A 13,994-nucleotide genomic window follows, 5' to 3' on the forward strand; every position below is an offset into this window, starting at 1 on the left:
TACATGAAGAATACCAATAAATAAGCACTGAAGAGATTTAAAACACATATGGACTTGTTTCAATACTTCTTATTAATGATATAGCATAGCATAAATTTCAAAAGATTTACTACTGTAACTTTGCCCATTTTGATAACATCACACACTAGATGTGTCTAAAATCATGTACTGTACTTTCAGACTTTGTAGTAGACTTTAGTTTCATGACTGTTAAAACAAACAAGCAAACAAACAAAAAAGTTAAATTAAGTGTGCAGATACAAAGTATGACTACAATCTGAACACACTAAAATCTGTCTATTTACATACTGCATATACAGTAACTTCTTGTTCATGGCCTCATGAGATGAAGTAAACTGACTTTTTTTCATCTATTATTTTTGTATTCTACATATCTATACATTTCTTTGCATACTGCTTTTTTCATACTATATAGTAATTAAAAAATTGGCCTGGCCCATGATTTTTTCTTTTGCAGAGAGCTTTTTGCTGTTTTGCTGTAGTTTATGTGTGGGTTATGGGTTTGAAAAAGTTTTTTTTTTTTTTTTTTTTTTTTTTTTTTAAAGAAAAGCTTACAGGACTTTAATCTTTCCTACCAATATACTTGTTGAGAAACAGAAATCAAAAATCCTTGAGGGTATTGATGTGTCTAAATATTCCTGGCAGAGTGTGGATTCATTTTGAATGAGAATAATTTTTAGAGTTTATATCAACAAATGTATTCTTATAATTTAATAATCTTAGAGGTTGATGGGTTGCTGAAAGCACATGAAATTTTCTGGAAAAATTCACTGTTCATTTTTTAAACATACTAGGTATTGAGTGAGAGTCAGATAAGTTCATAGTAAGCGCTGATAATTGGGCTGAGAGGGAGCTCTGGTGTAAAGGCTCTCTGGGATTTGTCAGAGAGATAAAAATGATAGCGTGAGAGTGGGTGGCCAGTGGCCAGTTTGGTTTTAGCTTGGCATACAATGTTACAGCGTGGTGCTTCCAAGCGCCCTTGAGAATGGCCAAAAAGATAAAACCTAAATATTCACCCAAATTTTAAGCCCTTTTGACCTCTATATGGCTTTAGTGAATAATCTCTCTAAAATCTGATCTGCGGTGATGCAAAGACTGTTTTACATCCCAAAAAGAATTATTTGGCTTAACTTAATTCAGTTGTGAAGAGTGTTTCCACACATTTGAGATTCTTAAAGGGATATAGTTTACCCAAAAATGAAAATTCTGTCATTAATTACTGACTTAAACCTATAAGACTTTCGTTCATCTTTGGAACACAAATGAAGATCTTTTTGATGAAATCTGAGAGGTTTCTGTCCCTCCAGACAGCTACGCAACTGACACTTTGACACTTGGTTTAGTCAAAATTTTCTGAAGAGACACAATCGCTTTATATAATGAACAGATTGAGTTTAGGCTTTTATTCACATATAAACATTCATCAACTCACACATCAGTTGTGGTAAACGGAAGCTCAAGCATGTTTACTTAACGTGCGAGAACCAATGAGGTTCATTCTCGTGTGTTACGCAACGTTTGAGCTTCTGCAAGAAGTTTGTTCTCGCACGTTATGCAGGGTTATGTTTATGTTCGCTGATCAATGTTTATATGTGAATAAAAGCCTAAATTAAATATGTTTATCTGCTCTATTTGTATGTATTAGTTTTACGATCACTTTATGAGCTTTTTGAAGTGTCAAAGTTTCAGTTGTGTAGCTGTCAATGGAGGGACAGAAAGCTCTCAGATTTCATTAAAAAGATCTTCATTTGTGTTCTGAAGATGAACCAAAGTTTTGCAGGTTTGGAACGACATGAGGGTGAGTAAATGATGACATAATTTTCATTATAACATTAAATTAAACTGTAAACTCAACTGAAATACTTTATGATAGTCTTCTCTTCACATGAAGGTTGCATACTCCAATGACAAAGAGAGAGGCTTTTGTTTAATTAATTAAACAGTGAGAAATACATAAAGAACTACATTGCTTGCTTCCCCTCGCAAATATTGAAAGGTTAGCTGAAAACATCTGCCGTATGTATGCGTAATTGTGCAAAAATAGAACAATGTTTTTCTCTCTCTTTCTGTCTCTGAAGAAATACATGCTAGTATTTTACTGTCTGCCATCAAATGGTTTATAAAACTATAACTCTTTAAAAAATAATACAATTGTATAAAGTATCCTTTTTATATATGTATTCAAATTGAGCATGTCAAAACCAATTTATAGATATTTTTAGATGAATAGCTACAAAACTGCAGAAAGTTTTCTGTTAGAGTTAGGGTGCTGGTTAGGTTATAGTATTTCAAACTAGCTGTACTGTATATAAAAACAATAGCTTCTATGCACTGTCCTCTTTATAAGTAAACCAAGAGACATTCCATTTCCTCAGATGTGTGTGTCTGTCTCTGTGTGTGTACTGGTTTGACTTGAATTATGAGGACTATATCAGGTTTCAGGTCTCTACCACTACATTATGATGACATCCACTTCTCCCTTTACTTTAAATGTCTAAATAAACATGCTAATTTTTTTTATTAAAATGTGAAAAAGCAAAACGTTTTCTATAAAGATTATGTTTAGGGGTGAGGAGAAAGACAGTATCATTAGCTCAGTATAAAAACCATTATGCCTATGAAAAGTCCTCATAAAGGTACCAGAATAAGTGTGTGTGTATAGCAATAAGTGCTTAATCCACGCTACTTGAATCTGTCTTAACTGATATCTAAGTTTCTAGTACCCACTAATTTCATATACAAACATAGACTGCATACCAGTAGAAATGCTTTAGCGTGTTGTCTAGACTTCATACATCATGTATCATCCCCATTATGCAAGTCTGTAGTAAGTCCTCCTCTGCCCAAAAGCCCAGCAGAAACATGGCCAAGAATCCCAGTGGTCTATGAAATATTCATGGAGGTGTCATTCCTATTCATGGCTAGCAGAAAGCTGGTTTAATCAAGAACACTTCTTCTTATGTAATAACTTTGCACTTTATGCTTTCATAATGGCTGCTGATTGTCAATAGACATGAAATACTGATCACATGGAGTTAAATGATTTTCCAGTTCCCCTTTGATATTTCCTCTATAGACGCAAAACGCATTAGCGGTCTCCATGAGGTGAAAGATTGAGTCATTTCAACCTCGTCTAACCTTTAAGTCTTTATGGGAGATATCGCTTTGCTCCAGGCTCACTGGGAGAGGGCTGTAATCCACTGAATGAGTTCAAATGACTCTTGCAAGTGTGCAGCATTGGCATGCATGAACATTGCCTGCGATTAAATACAAATTAGATGCTTTATGATTTAAATCATATAGTGCAAATAAGGCAATACATCTTTACTATGAAAAATGCAATTTCATTTTTTTCTTTTCCTGTTTCTTTTCCTAATTTCCTCATTGATTTGATGCTGATTAATCACACACAAGTTAATTATTGGGGTATCCTGTAATTACTGAAGGAAGTAAAGCTCTAACAGGAAAGTGAAAGGTGAATTTCTTTTGATGTGTGGAAGCATAAATGAGAGTGGCTGTCTGTAGTTAGTTACAGTGTCTATGCATTTTCAGTGTGACAATATTGTGTATTTTGGGCTTTGACCCAAGGTACTTTGTGCATGTTAAACTAGTTTTGTTTTTTTGTTTTAGTGGGATTGCTGAATTTATGTGCATACTAGTACCTAACCATCAAAAAGGCATGCTAAGTGGTCAGTATTGCTGTAATTTAATTGAATGTGGATATGTATAGAATTGCTTTGCTGTTGTTAACATTTATTCCTTCTACTTTTAATTGGGGAGGAAAAACCAAAGCATTTCACAACAGTTACACATCAAAGCAAACCGCTGCTCACTTATGGGTTAGCTCAAATTTGACATGACATCTTGTCCTGTTGTAGATTGTGGACTATTGATTTTTGTCTGTTTTGTCAGCAAAACAATGTAAATCAAACTATACACACCTTGAAGTATCTTCCATTTACAGAAAACACATTGCAGTACTTATTACCTTTTTGGTATTGCTTGTGGGCTTCTATCTGTCTGGGTGTAATGAAGCTCTTCAAGTGTCTCAGTGTATAAATAAATATATAACTAAATAAAATGTGGGCAATGACAATGGGGTTTTATTCCATTCTGTATAGAAGAAAAAGCAATAGAGGTTACAGCTGTCCATACCAATTATGGTCAAGATGTGAGCAATTATGTTAAAACAGAAGACATATGGCATTTACCACATATCTCTTTTATGCAGGTCTCTAGTGTATAAATTAAGATGAAAATATAGTTTCAGATCTTTTCTCCTTGTTTAGTGTCCTCTCTCTGTTCCCTGAAGACAAATGATGGCATGAGAGAGGATGGACACTGCTGAGTAGAAGTGTTGGCGAATTCTTTCGTTTAGTTGAAGGGGTTGACAAGCTTGAACTGACTCGCTTTTCTCCCAAGGGAAAGAATATGTTCCTGAAAGGCAGAGAAAGCTGTGAATAAGTGGGACGCAATTATGCTGTGTAAAGAAGCCCACAAACCTATGCTTTCTAGGGTCTCACCTTGTTTTTGGACCCAAGTCAAATCACTTTTATTTATATTGCACTGTGGCAAGCAGGACGAGGCTGAGGGGCGTGAGAACGGCGCAAGGCCGGTGGCGTGATTGATAATGAGCACCAACTGCGCTCTGCACCGTTCTCGTATCTCACAAAAGAGCTCGGAAGCATAAAAGGAGAAGCGATGACAGTGAGGGATGAGAGAGGTCCAGGCCTGGACTTTGTTTATGTGTGTGCGGCAGTCGTCCATGAGGAGTTGCTGCCTTTACTTTCGTTTTGTTGTTTGTTAAAATGTTCGCCACTTCCCGCCTCCTCCTTCCCTGATCTACATACCTCGTTACAAGCACTTTATACAATACAGATTGTTTCAAATCAGATTTACAATGATGAACAGGAAATAATAATCGACGCAAACAGAATTTAATTCGCTCTCAATTCGCTCTAAAAAGACTATAGTGTTATTGTTTAGCTGAAGTCAGTTCAGTGTTGATTCAGTTTGGTTCAATAACTGTGTAAAGTTCGTCAATTATGGAATGAGTTCAATTCAGCTTTAAAGGAACACGCCACTATTTTTGAAAATAGGCTCATTTTCCAGCTCCCCTAGAGTTAAACAGTTGAGTTTTACCGTTTTCGAATCCATTCAGCCGATCTCCGGGTCTGGCAGTAGCACTTTTAGCATAGCTTAGCATAGAACATTGAATCTGATTAGACCGTTAGCATCTCGCTCAAAAATGACCAAAGAGTTTCAATATTTTTCCTATTTAAAACTTGACTCTTCTGTAGTTACATCATGTACTAAGACCGACAGAAAATGAAAAGTTGTGATTTTCTAGGCCGATATGGCTAGGAACTATACTCTCATTCCGGCGTAGTAATCAAGAAACTTTGCAACACGTACCATGGGTGCAGCAGGCGCAATGATATTACGCAGTGCCTGAAAATAGTCCCCAGCTAGGTAACTTCCAACGAATCTGCTCTCCTCCTCCCTTCTGCCCCAGTCTGTTCAGCCACACTTTCTTGTCTTTCACATTCCAAAAGTTAATCTTCAGTGTATTCCGGTTCAAATAGATACAGTTCAGGATTTGCACCAAAGTAAATATCTTCTGAATCATCTCTCACAAATGTCTCCATGGTTGCAAGGCACGCTCCCTGTGCAAGCAGGTGGTCACGTTGGTTATGTTGATGGAAGATAGCCTGTTTTCAGGCGCTGCGTAATATCATTGCGCCTGCTACACCCATGGTACGGCAGCAAAGTTCCTTAATTATTACGCCGGAATGAGAGTATAGTTCCTAGCCATTTTGGCCTAGAAAATCGCAACTTCATTTTCCGTCAGTCTTAGTACACGATGTAACTACAGAAGTGTCAAGTTTTAAATAGGAAAAATATCGAAACTCTTTGGTCATTTTTGAGCAAGATGCTAACGGTCTAATCAGATTCAATGAACTATGCTAAGCTATACTAAAAGTGCTACCGCCAGACCCAGAGATCGGCTGAATGGATTCGAAAACGGTAAAACTCAACTGTTTAACTCTAGGGGAGTTGAAAAAATGAGCCTATTTTCAAAAATAGTGGCGTGTTCCTTTAAAGCAGCTCTGGAGAAAACAGTGATGTCCTCTGAATGTATTAGTGCAGTAAAATCAATAATATTGCTGAGTATTAAGTGTCCCCAACTAAGGCCCCATTTACACTAGATGGCCGTCAAGGATAGGCAGAGCGAATGTGGTCAGCCACACCAACGTTTTCAAAAGTTTTGGTCCGTTTATACTGAAATGGCATTTTCAAACTAAAATGGGGTCTGCAGCATTTTCCAAAGTCTCTGTTTTCGAGGTTTGAAAACGCTGGTGTAGTGTAAATGACAGTGTAGTGTAAACGGGGCCTAAGCAAGCCAGAGCCAACAATGGCAAGGAATCCAAACTCCATCAGGAGACAGAATGGAGAGAAGAAAAAAAAAAAAGCCCACAGCGCTGAAAGTGATCTTCATTATATGGTAAAACTAGGGGGAAATCGTTATTTACTCAGCCTGAACATGTTCTAAACCTGTATGCTGATATTATTTTTACACGGAACACACAAAAAAGACCATTTAAAGATTTTATTTATTTATATTTAATTCAATTCTTTTAATTTTGCTTAATTTACTTCTTTTAATATATTTATTTAATGACAGCATTCAGTTTTGGAATGAACTGAGGCCTGAATAAGTCACTTTTAACTATCTGAAATTTATATGTAAACTAAATGCATATTATGCATACTTCATCATGTGCAGAACAGCGCTTGGCACTTAAACAGACTGCATGTAACCACGTTAATTTTTATGCCAGCAAACTGCCATGCATTGCATTTAGTTGTAAATCATACACCATGCTATCTGTTTCCCAGCAAGCAAGCGTAATTAAGACGGCACACAGGAGTTTGCTGGATGATGCCAAGCACATACAGTGAGCGCAGAGACATGAAAAATCCATCTCGTTCCTCAGTCTCTGTGTGGGGTGAAGCCCTGCTGTAAAAATGATCTCCGGTCAGCTCAAAGATGCTTGTGCCAGCAGCACCTCTGCCCGAGGGTGCTTTTATGAGACTTTGATAGAGAGGTGTTTTTTCTTTGCTTTGTTTTATCTTTTTATTCTCTTTCTCTCTGGACAGCAGAAGGTCAGTGTTGCAATTGAGCGGGTGATATTATCATAAGCACAAGGTCGCTTTCATATGCCCTTCTTTTACAATATCTCTCTATCTACACTTTAGGAGACCACCGGTCCATGTGAAGTCAATAACAAGAAAACAGGGACTATTATAGTAACAATAATGAATTAAATTGTTCTGTAGAATGAGAAAAGGGGGGGAAAAAGAAAAGGAAAAAAAGGATAATGGCTTTCAGGGACTGCATTGTATAAAGACCATTTACGCTCTGGATAAACTTTCCTTTAAGTCCAGTCACAGCCGTTGTAATTAATGGGATAATGGACACTTTTCCCGTAACTACAATTAACATGCTGCCTAGATCTAATTAACTCCATTATTCCAGTGGGGGTTTGAATGATTAGGTTATGTTCTTTTACTGCTTAAGAACTTAAAATGGTATTTGTAACATTAAAATACTATATTGAGACTGTTTTTTATCCTGTAAAAATAACTTTCATGCAGCATTGTGGGATATTTGTGTAAATGTGTTCTGCAGTGTAAAAATTATTGTGGAAGTGGGAGCAGAAATATACTCTAAATATTAAAAGTTAAACCCTGAGGAGTCTTTACAAAAAATAATTTGCTGGTGTGTCTGATTTCAACTGAGGCATTTTTTAATTGAATATTAAATGTCAAGGACACATGACTGGAGCCCAAAATGCCCTGTATATAGAACCTTATACGTATATAATATTGATGGTTCCCACTAGGCGGCTGAATTGAGCTCCATACTGGTGCTGGCAAAATTGCACCACATGTGGAAAAAATAGCCTTTTTTGTGTAATAACAAAAATTAACAAAAATTTTGGGATGTAAATTCTGGGAAAATGGTTGCCCGCTCTTTTTACCAGTACACAACTCATGCTGCGCAGAGCAAAGTGTCATATTTTTAGCACAAATACTTTAGAGATGATGCATAAAAAATAAGGCTTTCAAGAGCAACCCAAATTTACCTTTTCTTGACTTCGAAATATAATGCAATTGGATGTTTCCTGAATTGGGCTCACAGTGTTCCCATATCACAGTGGCCTAATTTCCTTAGGAATTCTTATGAAAACCTAACTTCCCCCGAACATTCTCAACAGCATCCCCGCTTTATTACTCTGTATGCAGACAGCCCCCTCGGCTGATAGATCTGAATAATTCAAAGTGCTACGGAGGTAGAGCTCTAAATTGTACATTAATCCACAAATCTCTCCCCCCCCCACCCTCATTCCAGGACTCCATTGCACTTTTAATAAGTGAGTGCAGTATCATGTCTGATGAGACTGGAGCACGGTGCTTTTTCCATCTCTACGCCTGCAGTAATTTCTGCCAACTGAATTATTCCTAGATGATTCCAACTTATTTTAATGGTGACAGCACTGCCTGCTACCTCTTGTCAACTTAATATATGATCACTTTCAGCTGCTATGATAAAATTACAGAAAACTGAGATTTCGTTAGATGCAACCTTATAACACTAACAGTATATTAACTGGGTGGGACCTGGGGACAATATTTGTTATTGAGGACGAGGACAGCCTTAAGGTACTGTGACAAGAAAGGACACATGCCTGTGAAATGATACTGCTCTCTGGCAACGCATTTTGTTTTGTTTTAGAGTCAACAACTGCCAGCCAGGACTTTAAGAAGGTACTAACTGTAAGGATTCTGTGCTACATTGTCGTTGACATTATTTGTTGTGAATCAATTGATGTCTTAAAGAAATCAAAAATTAAATTTCTGTCATTATTTACTCTCCCTCATATTGTTCCAAACCTAAATTACTTCATTTCATTCCTCTTTGAACACAAAATATATATTTTGAAGAATGTTTTTGTCCACACATTGAAAGTCAACGGGGTGGACACTTTCACTGTATGGAAACAGTGGCAAAAAAAGTTTTTCACATGCGCAGGTAAACAATGAAATATATTTCATTTTTGGGTGAACTATCTCTTTAATAGTACACTTTTAGAAGTGGATTGAAGTATACCCAGATAGATAAGTGACACACACACACAAAAAAAATCTGAATATGGACACATCTAATTTAATCCTTGTAAAGACTATTGACAGTTATAAAACATGAAATTTCCCTGCAGGAACCCATGAAACAGAGGAATGACTCATTTTGACAAATGATTTGTTGTCGAAATATAATGAATCCAAATACTCCTGAGAGATATTGCCACTTTTGTTGGTGCTATACCAGCTGTTCAATCGGCCACATATGTTTTGGAACAAGAACAAGATTTCCAGCCTCAGCTTATATGCTAATGTCCTCATAGCACATTACCAGAAAGCTAAAATCATTGATTTTTAAAGGCATTTAAACTATTCTGGAACTGCTGTGGCATAATGCTAAAAAGAGCTAGCCTGACCCCAATAGCCTCCAGCTCTATTCCCTGCAGCACTTCAGTTTTTACTCTGAGGCTTGAAAGAATTTCCATTAAATTATTTTCTCACTCTCTATTTGACGGTAGAATTTTATCACAACCACAAAACTGAGAACTGTAGTTAACAGTGATTTTGTAGTACCTGCTACGTCGCCCACTCACGATCTGACGGCATGTGTGATGCAAAATAAACGTTTAGAGATACAACTGCTGATCTCTGTCTCACTGATTGATTTAGATGTAATTCGATAGAAACCTTTGTTGTGTATCAGAGCCCACAGGTGTTGTTCACCTTAATTATAGATGGAGCAATGCTGGCTCTTTTATACAGTACTGTATATTCTCTCCTTTTCCTCCCCACTTCTCTTTCTCTTTTTGTTCCATATGCTTTCTCCTGTAGAGTGACTCAGCTGGGTTTAGGGAGATCCAGCTGTTAAACAAGCTGTGAGGAGAACTTTGGCTCTTAACAGCCTATCCAGCATCTGTTAATGTAAAAACAAAAGTTTTTTTTTCTCTTTCAAACTTAAGAAGTTCAGCAGGAACTTATGAGATTAATAACCAAGATTTTTTTTTATTTTCTGAACATCCACTATCCATACAAAATCTGCTACTTGAACATGCAATTCATGTTGAAATAGAACCTTGATAACTTTTTTATAATTGAACTTTAGATACTTTGTTAGAATCACTGTTTTCTAGCTATCTGTTTATAGCGATGTACCAAAAGTCACTTTTACAAGTAAAAGTCTACATATAACACAAATGTGAGGGCCCTCCACCAAAACTGTACCAAATTTCATGTAGGAGATGGTGCTCGGCCATAGTAGCTGCTTTGTTTTTGAGACTTGGGTGTTTTGAGAATATATTTTTAATATCCAAAGTAATTGATTCAGTGATTTATGCAATAATGAACTGCTTTTGGTCACGTTTCTCAGCAGAAGGGTTCCTGGTCGTGGTTGGGCACAGGCATCCATACCCTTTTGGTTCAAAAGCTTCTCATTCATTTATAGCAGGTAAATCAGTCCACACACCTTTTCACATCCACTCCACAGAGAGGTATCACTAACAAAACAACTAGCACAATTGTGAAACAGTCGTTTTTCAGACAGTCACAATCCAAAGAGCATACTGGCTGTCTGCCACATTGTAAGACAGCTTAAAACAGTGTAAATGAACAGAAGGACATTTGCAGTGGTGTTAACAATTAAACACACATAGGAGAGCTTGTTGAATATGGTGGTTCTGTGCAACTGTTAAGTAGTTATGGAAATTAACTCATTTCAGGGTTTTTTTTTTTTTTGGCAGATTTTATTGGTTTTAAATTCAATTTAGTGTGTTTTTCACAATTTAGTCAGGTTGTAGGAGTGCACATCCTCTCTGTGCTCCCATTGGCATATTTTTTCCCCCTTCCTTATTGGCCCTTTAATCACATGTACCTGTATTGTGATAGTTTAAATTAGAATGAGGCAGTTTCATTTGTTCCATGTTGTTTACTTCTCAATATAAATTTTTATCCATTCATCCATCCATCCACTGATTGTGTAACACAAGATGGCACACCTGAGAGCACATTAACAGTGTTTTCCATCTATACCACAGTGTTTATTCTATAAATACAGCCAGAGGCCTATTGCATAAAGCTACTGATGAACAAACTCTGAGTTTCAGAGTAGGTTTAGAGTTGACAAATCCATACGAATCCAACATGGTTTAGATCAGGTTCAGTGGCTCTCGATGCTCTGTATAAACGTTCTCTGTCAACTCAGGTTTGATCCAGGGTCTGTTCGCGGCAAACAGCCAATCACACGGAACACGGAGAGTCGGTTTGATTCACTTCTCGCGAGCGAGCCGGCACAATTTACTTCTCAGCTGAAGATTAAGAGATCATTATGAAAACTATCATGAAATTAAATGCATTTACAAGGCAGGAATAAATACTGCTGCTGCAGCAAAAGTTTGAGAAGGAAAGAAAACAAATGAGACTATATCAATGCATGTGAATCAAACAGGTTCACAAAGAGCTCAAATGAATACACATAAGCTTATTCTGTTTTAAAGCTTTATATAAAACTCACCACCACCCACTGATATCTCAGTCTGCTCTTCAGCAGCAACTTTGGGAGATATTCAAGTTGTATAAATGAAGGGTAGAGTCGTTGCGGGGAAAAGACAGCTGAGTTAGGAGAGGTGGCATACAGGCGGAGGCAGCGCACTACTGTGTTGTCGTTGGCAAGGTGTTTGAATGCATTGCTCGCTGGCTGTTTACCTGGATTTGCTTCCTGTTGTTTGGAGCTGGCAGAGTCCACAGAGGTTTCTTAAAGGGTTTCAGTGAGCAAAGCTGAAAGCTGCTGACTGTTGTTTACTACATTACCCAGAATCCCCAAGGACCTGCTGCTGCTGTGCTGGAAAACATCAGACGACCAGAAGCCGCACCTTGGTTGTGTAGAGTGGGAATGAAAACATTACATATTACAAAGAGAAATATGACGCCTTTCTTGTTTAAATGAACATTTCAAATAGAGAAATGTTTGGTATGACTGTCAGTCTATTGTCAGTGTAAAATATTTAATGTGTCTCTCTGTGTGTGTGTCTCATATATATATATATATGAGAATATGAGATCTGGTGGTTGTGGAGGCCATTTGAGTATAGTGAACTCACTGTCATGTTCAAGAAAGATTTGAGTTGACGTGTTGTGACATGACGTGTTATCCTGCTGGAAGTAGCCATCAGAAGATGGGTACATTGTGGTCATAAAGGGATGGACATGGTCAGAAACAATATTCAGGTTGGCTGTGGCGTTTAGACGACTCTCAATTGGTACTAAGGGGCACAAAGTGCGCTAAGAAAATACCCCCACACCATTACACCACCAGCAGCCTGAACCATTGATACAAGGCAGGGTGGTTCCATTCATGCGGTTTACACCAAATTCTGACCCTACCATTTGAATGTCACAGCAGAAATTGAGACTCATTAGATCAGGCAACGTTTTTCTAATCTTTTATTGTCCAATTTTGGTGAGCTGGTGCGAATTGTAGCCTCATTTTCCTGTTCTTAGCTAACCATGCCACATTCAAAGTCACTTACCCCCAACTGCACTTGCTGACAATTTTTAAAAAATATTCTTAAAAAAAAAAATTGGTACAAAGATGGAAGCAGCAATCTCTCTGTAATTGAGCAAGAGCTTGTACTTTCTTTCTTCTTTTTTTTTATTTACATTCATACATATTTCATCCGAAGCTCAAATGGCCTGCACATCATCAGTGCAGTGAGATCACTTCCACTAGGGTTCCTTGACTCTTGCCAGGAATTGATTGGCATGGATAAAATATCTAAATAAACATATCTTGTTGTCCTTGGATAGACAGTAATAGCAACAATATGAAGCACATAGGAGAATTCACTAAGAACGCTTTAATATATTATGTTTTATTAGACAAGTGAGCAACTGTTTGGATACATTAATTGACAGAAAACTAATTATTGTTATATAGCTTAACACAGCAAGTTTTATTGTTTAAATCTTGTTTTCTTGATTTACCGCAAGTACCGCAAGATGTATCTAATATGATAAAACAGCGATGCGTTACCCCACATATGCATGACCGGAAGAAGTGCTCATCTGCAGCATAATAAAAGCTCCACTGCTCTCGAGCCGTGTGTTGCGCTTGTCTCTCTTTAGCAATCGGTCCAATGGCCTCGTTCCGATCCAACGGCTTTCAGCCACAACCTGCTTCATACTACAGTAATGTTAATAAATCTTTCATACATCCATGAATATGATTTCTGCCTGACTCACGTCAAATTCTTTTCCACAGGATGTAGACGTGAAGATAACACCTCCCATCATTCCGCGAAATCAATTTATTATTTTATTTTCTTTTATTTATTTATTTATTTATTTATTTTTTGGACAAAATTGTTAATTGTTAAATCAGTGAATCAGTTATCGGACATGACATGAAAATCACCTTATCGCTATTGACCATAATTTCAACTTTATTATTTAATAATATTTCATACTTAATTTTAATATTAATATTAATATTAACATTGTGCTCAGTAAGATTAGAACCCTGAGTAAGCTTTTGCCTCAAAGAAAATGGAAGAATGTCAGAATAAAATATTGAGTTTAAAAAAAAGGAAGGCTAGTGATAAAGCTGAACCTTGGGATCCAACTCTTAACAGCACCATGATGATTTTGCAGGTCTTTCCTGTTGAGGTGTTCCCAAAGGGCAAGAAAGCTGATTGGCTGGTGACCCATGTTTGAGATGGCTGCCATTGATGTAGCTCTCTTATTATCTTGCTTGAGCGATCTCAAAGCTCGCAAGTTTCTTGTCTTGTCACACCTGTTTACAACTGATTGAGTCTGATGCTTCCAGTTCAATAAAA

General features: G+C 37.2%; 1 long non-coding RNA gene across 2 annotated transcripts in view; it reads right to left on the reverse strand.

Moving 5' to 3' along the window:
* Nucleotides 1–4,120: 4,120 nt before the first annotated feature.
* LOC127494737 (uncharacterized) overlaps nucleotides 4,121–13,994 on the reverse strand; it is a 63,815-nt gene continuing 53,941 nt past the window's right edge. Inside the window, exon 4 of one of the 2 annotated variants that reach the window (XR_007924959.1) lies at nucleotides 4,121–4,458. This is a non-coding gene — a long non-coding RNA (uncharacterized LOC127494737). Of the gene's footprint in view, nucleotides 4,459–11,237; nucleotides 12,033–13,994 lie in introns of those variants that run through there. The other variant, XR_007924962.1, reaches the window with a different exon arrangement.

Source organism: Ctenopharyngodon idella, chromosome 14 (genome assembly GCF_019924925.1).
Source record: "Ctenopharyngodon idella isolate HZGC_01 chromosome 14, HZGC01, whole genome shotgun sequence".
Classification (NCBI taxonomy): domain Eukaryota; kingdom Metazoa; phylum Chordata; class Actinopteri; order Cypriniformes; family Xenocyprididae; genus Ctenopharyngodon; species Ctenopharyngodon idella.